Source organism: Pseudorca crassidens, chromosome 15 (assembly GCF_039906515.1).
Source record: "Pseudorca crassidens isolate mPseCra1 chromosome 15, mPseCra1.hap1, whole genome shotgun sequence".
NCBI lineage: Eukaryota > Metazoa > Chordata > Mammalia > Artiodactyla > Delphinidae > Pseudorca > Pseudorca crassidens.
The window spans coordinates 20,641,147-20,653,711 of record NC_090310.1 but is presented as its reverse complement, the minus strand read 5'-3'; the positions used below and the strand labels follow the sequence as shown (position 1 = coordinate 20,653,711).

At 42.2% G+C, this 12,565-nt stretch overlaps 1 protein-coding gene across 2 annotated transcripts in view; it reads right to left on the bottom strand.

Moving 5' to 3' along the window:
- USP31 (ubiquitin specific peptidase 31) overlaps positions 1-12,565 on the bottom strand; it is a 75,054-nt gene that overhangs the window by 61,421 nt on the left and 1,068 nt on the right. The window lies entirely within an intron of this gene.

The window sequence follows — 12,565 nt, the reverse complement described above, 5'->3', positions numbered from 1 at the left end:
CTGAGGACTCACACACAAAAAAAAACTGTTAGAGCTAACAGATGAATTCAGCCAAGTGCAGGATACAATATCAACACACAAAAACCAGTTCCATTTCTATACACTAGCAATGAACAATCCAAAAAAGGAAATTAAGAAAATAGTTCCATGTATAACATCAAAAAGAATAAAATACTTAGGAATAATCATTTAACAAAGGAGGTGAAAAACCTGTACATTGAAAACTACAAAACTTAAGCGAAGGAAATTAAAGACAACATAAATATTAAAAAAGACATTCCATGTTCATGGATTGGAAGACAATATTGTTACAATGACAATTCTACCCAAAACAATCTACAGATTTCAGTGCAATCCCTATAAAAATCCCATTTTCTGCAGAAAGAAAAGCCTATTCTGAAATTCATATAGAATCTCCAGGAACTCCAAAGACAAAACCATCTTGAAAAAGAAGAACAAATTGGAAGGACTCAAACTTCTGATTTCAAAACTTACTACACAGCTACAGTAATCAAAACAGTGTGGTGCTGAAACAAAGACAGGCATATAGATCAATGGAATAGAATAAAGAGCCCAGAAATAAACCCACACATATACAGTCAATTGATTTTTGACAGGGGCACCAAAACCATTCAACAAAGAAAGAACAGTAGTCTTTTCAACAACAGTGCTGAGAAAACTAAATATCCACATGCAAAAGAATGAAGTTGTAACCTTACCTTACACCATACATCAATACAAGAGTTAACTCAAAATGGATGAAAGACCTATATATAAGAGCTAAAACTATAAAATTTTTAGTAAAAAACAAAGACGGAAAACTTCATGACATTAAATTTGGCAATGATTTCTTGGATATGATACCAAAAGCACAGACAACAGAAGAAGAAAAATAGACAAACTGGACTTCATCACAGTTATCAAGAGAGTGAAACAACCACCCACGGAATGAGAGAAAATACTTGCTAATCATATATCTGATAAAGGATTAATATCCAGAATATATAAAGAACTCCTACAACTCAGCATCAACAACAAAAAAATCCAATTCAAAAATGAGGAAAGTATTTGGATAGACATTTCTCCAAAGAAGATATACAAACAGGCAATAAGCCTATTGCTTGAAAAGATAGTCCAAGACATCAGTTAAGTCATTAATGACTAATGGTCATTAGAGAAATGCAAATCAAAACCACAATAACCACACACGCTAGGATGGCTATTATTTGAAAACAAAAATGGAAAATAACAAGTGCTGGCAAGGATGTGGAGAAACTGGAACCCTCATGCATTGCTGGTGGAAATGTACAATGGTGCAGCCACTGTGGAAAAGTTTGACAGTTTCTCAAAAAGTTAAACACAGAATTACTACATGACCCAAAAGAATTAAAAACAGGAACACACATAGATACTTGAATGCCTATGTTCATAGTATCATTATTCACAAGAGCCAAAAAGCAGAAACAATGCAGTTGTCCATCAACAGATGAATGGATAAACAAAATGTAGTACATACGTATAAAGGAATATTATTCTGCCATCAAAAGAAATGAAATTCTGCAACATACTACAACACAGATGAATATTGAAAACATTATTCTAAATGACACAAACCAGACACAAAAGGATTTTGTGTATTGTACTGTGTAATTCTACTTATATGAGATACCTAGAATAGGCAAATTCATAGAGACAGAAAGTAGAACACTGGTTACCAGGGACTAGACGGGAGTGATTGCTTAATGCATACAGAGTTCCTGGTTGGGACGATGAAAAAGTTCTGGAAATGGACAGTGGTTGATGGTTGCACAACAGTGAAGGTACTTAATGCCACTGAGCTGTACTTAAAAGCAACTAAAAGGGTAAATTTTATGTTACGTGTATTTTACCACAACAAAAAATTGGAAAAAATGACAACAGACAAATGAGCAAAGAATGAATATAAACTGACAATAACAAATTTAAATTATAAAATCCAACTCATTCCAAAAATGGTTTGTGAGCATCCAACATGCACCATTCACTGGGCTGGGTGAAGCTTATGATCAAACTAGCAGCGCTGTAATTTCTGTAATAAGAAGTCAAAAAGATGTCCATAAGCTTCTGATGCTCTGAGAACATGTTTGGAAACTTATCCTAAATAAATAACATGACAAAACAAAAAGCTATACACATGATTCATGTTCATTATAATAAAAAAGAGTATGGGGGAAATTGCCCAATAAAAGAGGACTGGAGGGCTTTCCTGGTGGCGCAGTGGTTGAGAGTCCTCCTGCTGATGCAGCGGACGCGGGTTCGTGCCCCGGTCCGGTAAGATCCCACATGCCGTGGAGCGGCTGGGCCCGTGAGCCATGGCCGCTGAGCCTGTGCGTCTGGAGCCTGTGCTCCGCAACGGGAGAGGCCACAACAGTGAGAGGCCCGCGTACCGTTAAAAAAAAAAAAAAAAAAAAAAAAGAGGACTGGATGATTAAATTATCACTTAGCAATATGATACCATATGTATCAGTAAACATTAAACAGTATTATGAGTACTATTTAGAAAGATGGAAAAATGTTTTGTAAGTTGCATGAAAAAAAATTATAATACAAAATGGCCTGGCCAGGATAATAGCAACTACGTAAAATATGTATGTATGTGGACAAGTACAAAAATGTAAACTGATGGCACTTCAAGGCAATGTGTTCAGTACAGTAAGAGCATAAATGTTATCATCACACTGCCCTGAGTTCAAGTTGAAGCTCTGCCCCTGCAAATGTGTAAAGAACCTAACTAGATCAAATCAAAATAACAGATTTAGTGCTAGTTTATGTTGCTGGTTTGAAAGATATTTTTAAAAACTCAGAAGGGGAGTTTAATAACAAATAAAAATCTCTAGCCGAAACTCTAGCCTACACTACTGAATATTTTCCTCCATGAGTTACCATGGGACCTCAAATACAACATGCCTAAAGTGGAATTCAGCACCTCTGAAAAGTTTTATGCTGCCTCAGTTTCCCAAATGTAACCAGGCTCAAAGAGGCTAAGATATATTCTGTTCTCCCTGAACCCCCCAGTTCTGCCCCTGCCCTCTCTCATCATCACCTCCCCATCCTCAATGTCCCTGGCCTCTGAGTGATCATTCTTTGAAAAATAATAAAAGAAAAAGACAATGATACCACAAGCCTGTCTGAAATTCCTTGGTGCTGCCCTCACAAGATGCTATTCTCTGACATGGCACCCAAAGAACAAAGCCAGAGACCTAACCTCGCCCAAAGCATCACTCAGTGACCTCCTCCCCAACCCATCCACCACCCTGCCCTTCTGCTCCAACCACACTAGACCTTGAAATTTTCTGAATAAGCCAAGTTGTTTGAGGTTCTGAGCCTTTGCACTTGATGGGTTTTCTGCCCTGGAAAGGCCTTTCCCACCTCTCCCCTTACCCACCTAGAGGATTCCGACCAAATCCTTCCAGACTCCAGTCCCCCCACAACCCTCCCTTCCCTCCCTGGGGTCTACACAGCACTTCTATACATACCTCTATCACAGCACTCATCCTACCCTTCTGCAATTGTTTCTTAACCCCTGCCTTCCCTTCTAGACCCTGCATTCCTTAAGGGCATGGACCATCTCAGTCATGCTGGCACAGCTCAGTGCCTCCCAACACAGGACCAGCACAAAAATATGCTCGATAAATCTGCAGACTTAACGAATCATGACTACAATATATCAACCTGAATTTGATTCTTAATGGGTATATAGCATTTTTTTAAATTTATTTATCTATTTATTTATTTTATTTTTGGCTGCGTAGGGTCTTCGTTGCTGTGAGCGGGCGTTCTCTAGTTGCAGCAAGCGGGGGCTACTCTTCGTTGCGGTGCGCGGGCTTCTCGTTGCAGTGGCTTCTCGTTGCGAAGCACGGGCTCTAGACGCGCGGGCTTCAGTAGTTGTGGCGCACGGGCTTAGTTGCTCCACAGCATGTGGGATCTTCCCAGACCAGGGCTCGAACCCGTGTCCCCTGCATTGGCAGGCAGATTCTTAACCACTGCACCACCAGGGAAGCCCCTCTTACTGGGTATAAACTGACGTTTCTGCAGCTCTACACTGTACTCAGGGCTAAGAGCAGGAAGTCAACCTAAATAAGCCAGGTTTCCTGACTCTGCTTTCCTGGTTTTCCGCCTATCTCTCTGCCCCTTTAACAAGTCCAAGAAGTCCCTCGCTCCTCCTATCCTTTTATTTTTAGTTTCCCCCAAGGGCTTGGCCTTGGGCTTCTGACTACACACTCAATGCTCCTGGATTCAATTATCACCTCTATGCAGCTGAATCCAAGTCTACACAGCTAGTTCTAAATCGCACCATATTTCCAACTATTAAGACTCTCCTTAGATATCCTATGACCCCCAACCCCACATGTTCAAATTATCTTCATGATCTTCTCTGCCCTTAGTGCCCTTTTTGGACTGCTCCACCTCTGTCAGATATCCCCTTATTTTCTCCATCACCCAGGTCTGAAACCTCGGTGTTTCCTTTACTCTCCATCTCTTGGAGTCTCTTTAATGATGTCACGATGTCCTCCAAAATGTCTCTTGGATTCACCCTTTCCTCCTCCTTTTCCTCATGTCACACCTGTGACTGCCCTTTCCACGCACTTACTTTCTCCTCCACCTGATTCGTTTTTGCTCACCATCAGAACCATTTTTCTAAAACATCTTTTTTCATCAAATCAGAGTCTGCACAGCTCAAAAAGCCGCAATTGAATCACTACTGATTGCAGCCTCAAGGCTAAATTGTTGTGACAGACTTTCAAGGGCACCCATAATCTGTCCCCTCTCATCTCCTCAGCCATCTACATATATTTGCCCTTCTCTCCACATCACTGGTTCTCAACCAGGGGCAATCTTGCCCGCCAGGGGACATGTGGCAATGTCTGGAGACAGTTTTGATTATCATGACTGGGGTGGGTGCAGGGGAGTACTACCAGCACCTAGTGGGTAGAGGACAGGGACACTGCTCAATATCCTAATACACCAGGACAGCCTCCCACAGCAAAGACTCATCTAGCCAATAATGCCAGGTATGTCAACAGTGCCAAGGCTGAAAAAAACTTCTGCAAATCAATTGCACACAGCAGACAGCCCAGTGGCCTCCCTGACCCTAGACAATGTGCCATGGCTGTGCCTTTGCTCTGAATATTTCCCCAACAATATGGAATGGCATCTCTCTTTCCCTTAACTATCCAAGCCTTATTTATCTTCAAATCCCATTCCAAGCAATATGTCACAGTTTTAAATACCACCTATCGACCAAGGAGTCCCATATCTTTATCTCTAGTCAGTCCCAATCTTCTGAACTCCAGACTTCCTTATCCAGCTGCCAACCAGATATCTCATGAGTGTCCTATTTAATACATCTGAAACTGAACTCCCGACCCCCCCAGAACTGCTGCTCCTCAAGTAAGTGCACAGCACCAGTAATCACTCTCTTGCTCAAAACAAACACCGGGGCGTTATTCTGGCTGCTCCCCTCTGCCTCAGTGCCTTCCCCAGAATCAATCCTTCAGCAAGTCCTGTCGAGTCTACCTCCAGATACATATCAAATCTATCCGCTTCTCCATCCCATCCACCACCTTCGCAAAACCTCCGAACTGGCCTCCCTGCTTCCAGTCTATAGTCACTATTCAGACTCAGAATGATCACTTCACATTTCAAGGAAATCATGCCAGAACTCTGCTTAAAACCTGCACCAGCTCCCCACTGCTCTTAGAACCAAATCTAAACCCCTAATCTTGGTCTACAAGGGGGTCCTACAGGACCCGCCTCTGCCTACCTGACCTCCTTTTCCAGCCTCATCTATCCCACACCCCTCCTAGCTCTCTAAGCCATGAAAAAGGCCTGTCAGACTTTCAAATGGACCCCCAGCCCTGTCCCCTGCAGAGCCTTTTGAATACATTTTATCACTCCTGCCTGGCCACACCATCATTCTCTCTCATACACCTTATCTTTTCCTTCTTAGCTCTAATAATTTTAAATTTCACATTTACCAGTGTGTGTTTAACATCTGCCTCCCCTGTAACAATAAAAGTTCCAAGAAGGAATGGATCACGGGACCTGGCACCATTTTTTTACATTACCATACCGTTTTGTTTACCCCATATACCCAAGGACTAGCACAGCACGTGGCGTAGAGTTACGAGCTCCATAAATTCATAAATTTGTAGAAGCTTAACTGCCAACAATGAATGAATGAATCTTCTACTTGCACTTCAGCTCACAATGATTTCACCCTTCTCTGAACTCCCACTGAACTTTCCCAGTCAATACAATTTTTTTTAATTTCCCTATAAAACTGGTAAGTTCTCTGAGGGCAAGAACTTTGTCCTATAATTGTCATACTTAATCCTCTATTCCCAACCCTCTCCCCTAAACTAGTCCCTTTATACACAATAATTGCTCAGTAAATGTGGTTTAAGTCAGCAAACATGAAAGTCCATAATTGTCCTGTGTATTTTTATTCCCCAACTAGTCCTCTTCAATGCTTTTCTTGCACTTTCTCATGAGTCCCCTTTACCACCTGATAAGAAGCTGCACACATCAGGTGGACATGTCTGGAAAGAGAGACATACACGTTTAAGAAGAGTGGAGAATAGGCATACCTAGAGGAACAAAACTGACCTACGTGAAAGAAAATAAGTTTGAAAACTGAAGAATAGGGCAGTCACTTGAAAGAGGAAGCACGTGTCAGCAGCGAGGCCCTAGCATGCAGCGTGGATGGGTCAGAGTCTTGTCCTACTCGGGCTTTTGCTGGGCAGTCTGGTGAGGTGCATCCACAGTGTAAATGCACGTTCCCTCTGACTCAGCAACGCCACAGCTAAGACCCACTCCTTAGAAAAGGAGACTTGATATATGTTGAAGGATTGGCTATAATGGTTAAAAATTTTATACAACCAAAACACCCATCAGTGGGCTTCCATACAACTGTTAAAAAGAATGAGGTGGACTTGGATGTATTAACAAAAAACAATGAAAGCTATGGCTACCTGTGATATATTTTGAAGTCCAGTATAGGGGCATAAGGGAAAGCAAGTTACAGAACTCTATGGAGAGTATAAGCCCATCAATGTAAAAGATGTGTTTATATATGCATTTAAATGGTCTGAAAGGATAATTTTTTAAGGAAGTCTTCCAAAAGTGCCTACGTCTCAGGAGCAATAGCACATATATAAAGCTAGCTGCAGCTGACCTTATTTTCACTACGATTTAGCACCGCAAACTTAGAGGAAAAAAATGCTACATGTTTCAGCACGTCCACCTTCCCTGTTTATGTTTTATGTTGAGACCTGTCGCTTCAGTGGTTGTGCTAATAAGACGACCTCAGAACCAGGGCTCAGTGCGTGCATCGGCATGCGGGGGGTGGTCAGAACTCTGGTTCTGCTCCCTCAGCCTCTAGCCAGCAGGTGAACCTTAGTTTCCGCATCCAGAAAGGCTGAGGGCCACTCACATTTCACCCACATCTCCTTCCAAGTCTAAAATTTGATGATTCTCTCACAGCCCTTCTTCAAAGATGTGGAACTTCACTAAAACAGAACTGACAGCATTTGACAGACAAGAGAACAGACCAGGAGGACACATACTTTCTATTTAATACCATCACAAATCTGAATGTGACCGCCACTATTTCATTTTTTTTTTCCTATTTTTCAAATTAATTTGAGGGACACCCTAAAATCAGATCACTTCTTGGGAACCACTGTGAAATGTCAACATACTAAACAGCTTCATACAAACGAGGAAAACTTTCATCATAGGTCTGCAGCATAAAATCAGAGCTCCCCAGCATGAGTCCATGACACAGTAAGGTGTGAAACTGAGCCAGCGGAAGCCCCTGGTTGCTGGCTTGTCTGCCACTACTCATTTACACACATATACTCCCTTTGTAACCCAAGAACTCTCACTAATAAATAAGCACCACCAGGCACCAAAGTTCAAGGAAAAACATGTGGGAGAGAAAATCTGATTCATCAATTACTTTTTGTTTTCCTGCAAATTTGAAAGGAGTCCCCACATTTCTTTTATCAGTAGATCACTCTGTTCTAGTCGTTCTCTGGAAGCACAGTTTGAAAACTGCTGCTATAAAACCCATCTTTGTTACTTGAAAGATGACCTTCCGTCTTTCACTTGCTGCAAAAGGGCACTGAGTACTAGAAATCAGAAAGCATCTGTACGAACCTGGAGCACCCAAGCTAGCATCCTGTTAAAGTTAGGACAATAGGCTTATTTCCTCTTACAACAGCATACTGAGCATTCAGGTTTCAAAATGATTTACTTACTGTCATAGTTTTACTAAGACAGGGATCCAAGGATCCTGCCAGTAAAGTCCAACCTTTACTCTAGTGCCGCAGCAAACAAAGAAGAAAAAGTAACAAGATAACCATTAAAAGCTGGGAAAGTAAGGAAAACTTGCACTAAGGAAGTTCAAAACATTCCTCCAACAGTTTCTTAACCTCAGCACTACTGACATTTGGGGCTGGGTTATCCTTTTTGAGGGATACTGTCCTGCATGTTGTATGACACTTAGCCCCAAACCTGGAGTCTCCCCACTAGTTGCCAGTAGCACCCCACCCCAGTTGTGACACCCAAGTATGTGTCTCCAGACATCACCAAATGTCCCCAGAAGTGAGGGGGTAGGGGAGGCAAAAGTGCCCTGGTTGACAACCGCTACTCTATCAGCAGGAGAAAAAGGACTGCACAAAAAAAGAAAAAGATATAAGTGGCAGCTAGAGAAGTTTCTTAAAGCTTACCAAGATTGGACCAGTCAACGTCTTTCATTCTGGAAAACGAAAATCCAACCATAACAACCATCTAGCTCATCCAAAACCAAAACTCCGTTTACCTGGCAAGCTCCTAAAGCTGAAATCAATGTGGTTAGAATCCGAATTGAAAATCTTACAAACAAAATTGTTAGGAACTTAAAGAAGTTTTAGGACGATAAAAGTACATGCAAAGACATACTAAGTGCTTTCTGAGACCTCAAGGCAAATTATCTCAACATGGCAAATTGGTTTTATCTCCTCTGCCAACTGGTAGTGGCTGTTCAACAGGCTGTTCAACAGGATTCTGAGGCTGAATGTGAGCTCAAGAAGAGCAGAGAAGAGTATCTGCCTCGAATATCAAATCACCAGCAGGTGAGGGGGGCGTGGTGACTGGTGCATCCTCTTGCCTGGTGCTTCAACTTCCTTTGTGCTTCACAGGCAGGCGCAGTGTCTTCCCCACGTGACAGTGCCTGGCACGTGGTAGGCGAAGCACTTTGGTGGGCTGCCTACAAGGCAATCCCCTCCTTTACTCATCTCTTCTATTAAGGCAGGAAAACCCAAACACCACCTTCCTGCCTCCACGGCAGCCAGGGTGGTCAAGCGACATGATTATAGTTAATGAGATGTAAGTAGAAGCCTGTTGAGGGGGCTTCTGGAAGAACTTTTATTTCCCTAATGACTTCCTGGCTTGACTGGGTAGAAAACCCTGAGGTGACAAACATTAAGGACAAAAGGCCACTGATAGCTAAGGACAACAGAATGGAAACACAGAAATGGTCTGGGTCCTAGCTGGGCCCATAAAGCCACTGCACCACCTTAGAACCACCTACCTCCAGACTTCTTACAGGTGAGCTAATTCAACATCTTTATTGCTTAAGGCACCATCATTAGGGCTGCTTCTTTCTGGTGCGGAACGCATTCCTAACTGACTGAATAAACCTTCAACAGAGGGAGGTGAATGAATGAATGAATGCAAAGTGAAATCTACTAACGGTTCAGAAGATTACATTTTTTAAAAACAAGGCCTCAGGGTAGGGGTGGTGGTGTGATGAATTGGGAGATTGGGATTGACATATATACACTAATATGTATCAAATGGATAACTAATAAGAACCTGCTGTATAAAAAAATAAATAAAATAAAATTCAGGGAAAAAAAGGCCTCTAAGAACCTGTTCAACTTTGCCAAAGCATGCTTTTCTAGAATTATTGACCCAATTCTGTTACAGCTTTTTAATTGATAAAAAAGTAAACACAATCTCTTAAAAAGCAATGGAAATGTTCACATACAAAAATGCTGTAGAAATTGATTTTCACATTTTGGAAAAGAATGGAAAACCAAACTGAAAACACTAGGCTGTGACCTTGAAAAGTCTGCAACTGCTGTGGCTACCTGCAGGCACGTATAGGCAAAAAGAAAAAGACCAATAGTAGCTGGCTGGCTGCCATTCCCTCCTACTTTCTTATTTTGAGATCTCTGACATGAATCTCTTTTTTTCCAGTCCCTATCCCAGTCAAGTATTTCCATTCAAATTTCCAAGATCAAACAACAACCATTTTTTTCTTTTTGAGAAAAACAGGGTAGAACATAAATAAATATAAATAACATGTAAGTAAAATGTATTAAAAGGAGAGGAGTGGACCTTGGCAGTGTTGTTCCTCAGCAAGACAGTAGGTCCTCAACCAAGCTGATTCCCTTAGATAGCTGACCAATTTATATTTTAATCAAATCATTTACTCATACTTAAATAAGTGTATTTTAGAAAGAAACTTCATAGCACCAATGGACTGCCAGTACCATTTGCCATAAACAGAAGACAGGGCTTCCCTGGTGGTGCAGTGGTTAAGAATCCGCCTGCCAATGCAAAGGGTTCGAGCCCTGGTCCGGGAAGATCCCACGTGCTGCAGAGCAATTAAGCCCATGAGCCACAACTACTGAGCCTGTGCTCTAGAGCCCGCACCTGCGAGCCACAACTACTGAGCCTGCGTGCCACAACTACTGAAGCCTGTGCAACTAGAGCCTGTGCTCCACAACAAGAGAAGCCCACGCACCGCAACAAAGAGTAGCCCCTGCTCGCTGCAACTAGAGAAAGCCCACATGCAGCAACAAAGACCCAACGCAGCCAAAAATAAATAAATAAATTTATTTTAGAAAAGACAAATCCAATGAAGACATAACCTTATTAAATTCTAGCTACTGTTACCTATTCAGATCTCTAAACTTGAAGCTTATTCTCTATTTAAAAAAAAAAAAAAAGGGGGGGCTTCCCTGGTGGCACAGTGGTTAAGAATCTGTCCGCCAATGCAAGGGACACGGGTTCGAGCCCTGGCCCGGGAAGATCCCACATGCCATGGAACAACTAAGCCCGTGCGCCACAACTACGGAGCCTGCGTGCCGCAACTACTGAAGCCTGTGCGCCTAGAGCCCATGCTCCACAACAAGAGAAGCCACTGCAATGGGAAGCCCACGCACTGCAACAAAGAGTAGCCCCCGCTCGCCGCAACTAGAGAAAGCCCGTGCACAGCAGGGGCAACCCAACACAGCCAAAAAATACATAAATAAAATAAATAAACAAATAAAAAAAAAAAGGTGGGGGAGTGAGCAAGAGGTGTTAAAGACAAGCTAACCACCAAGCTGAGACTTTCTCTTGGGCATGATCAGGAGAGAAAGAGAACAGAAAAGGAATTAACTTTCTTATTGTGTGATTTCATTCTATTTAGTTCTATCTATATCCATTTTCCACCTAAAAGTATCCCTTATACAATCTCAAATCATCTTCCCCTTTTGCTTAGAGTAAGAGCCCGTTTCCTTAGTACTACAGCCTAAATTTATGATCCTACACCACCTGGCCCCAGCCCACCACTCACACTCCTCCCTCAGCTCTCACGCACTCACAAGGACCCAAGGCCACATCTAGCCCACTGCCTGTTTCTATACGGCCTGTGAGCTACGAATGATTTGGAGAGATGAATGCTTGTAATCAATTTGACAACAGGGAACATTAATTTTGAACTCCAATTAAGTTAAACTTTGTACTCTCCAAAAAAGGAGTCCCATGCTTCTCCTTAGTAGACCTGTATTACAAAATATTGTACTCAATTATTATAACATTTTTATTTTAGGCAATAATGTGTAGAAATGTGTCTTTTCTTGTTATATACGTATCTACTTAATAGCCTCGAGTTTGCATCTTGAACAGCAGAGCCTAAAACATTTGCTATGCAGCCCTTTACAGAAAGAGTTTGCCCATCCCGGAGCTACATTGCGGGTCAAGTACACCAGGCTCTTTCCCGTCTCAAGGTGTCCACACTTGCCTTACACCTGGGAACCGCTTTCCCCTGAGCTCCTCAAGGCTGGCCCTCCCTGTGGTTACTCAAGTCTCAGAACATCACCTCCTCCGAGAAGTCACCCTAACCCATGTAACGTACCCTACCAGCACAACAGTCACATCACCAGGTTTTACTTCCTTCAAACCACTGTCTGGTACCACCTCTTCAACTTGTTAAAGTTTTTAATACTAAAAATAATAATGGCAGCAAATACTCATAGCACTGCACACAATGGAAGCATTTTACATACCAGGTTGAACGCCATAAAAATGCCAATCTGTAAGTCAGAACGGTCAACAGTGGGTAACTTCATAGGGTTCAACCCAACATATCAACTTGTTAGCAGCTCACAATCACCTATGAGGTAGGTACCAGATGAGGAAATTGTGGCACAGAGAGGTAGAGTAACCTGCCCGAGGTCACACCGCTAGTAAGTGGCAGAACAAGGAT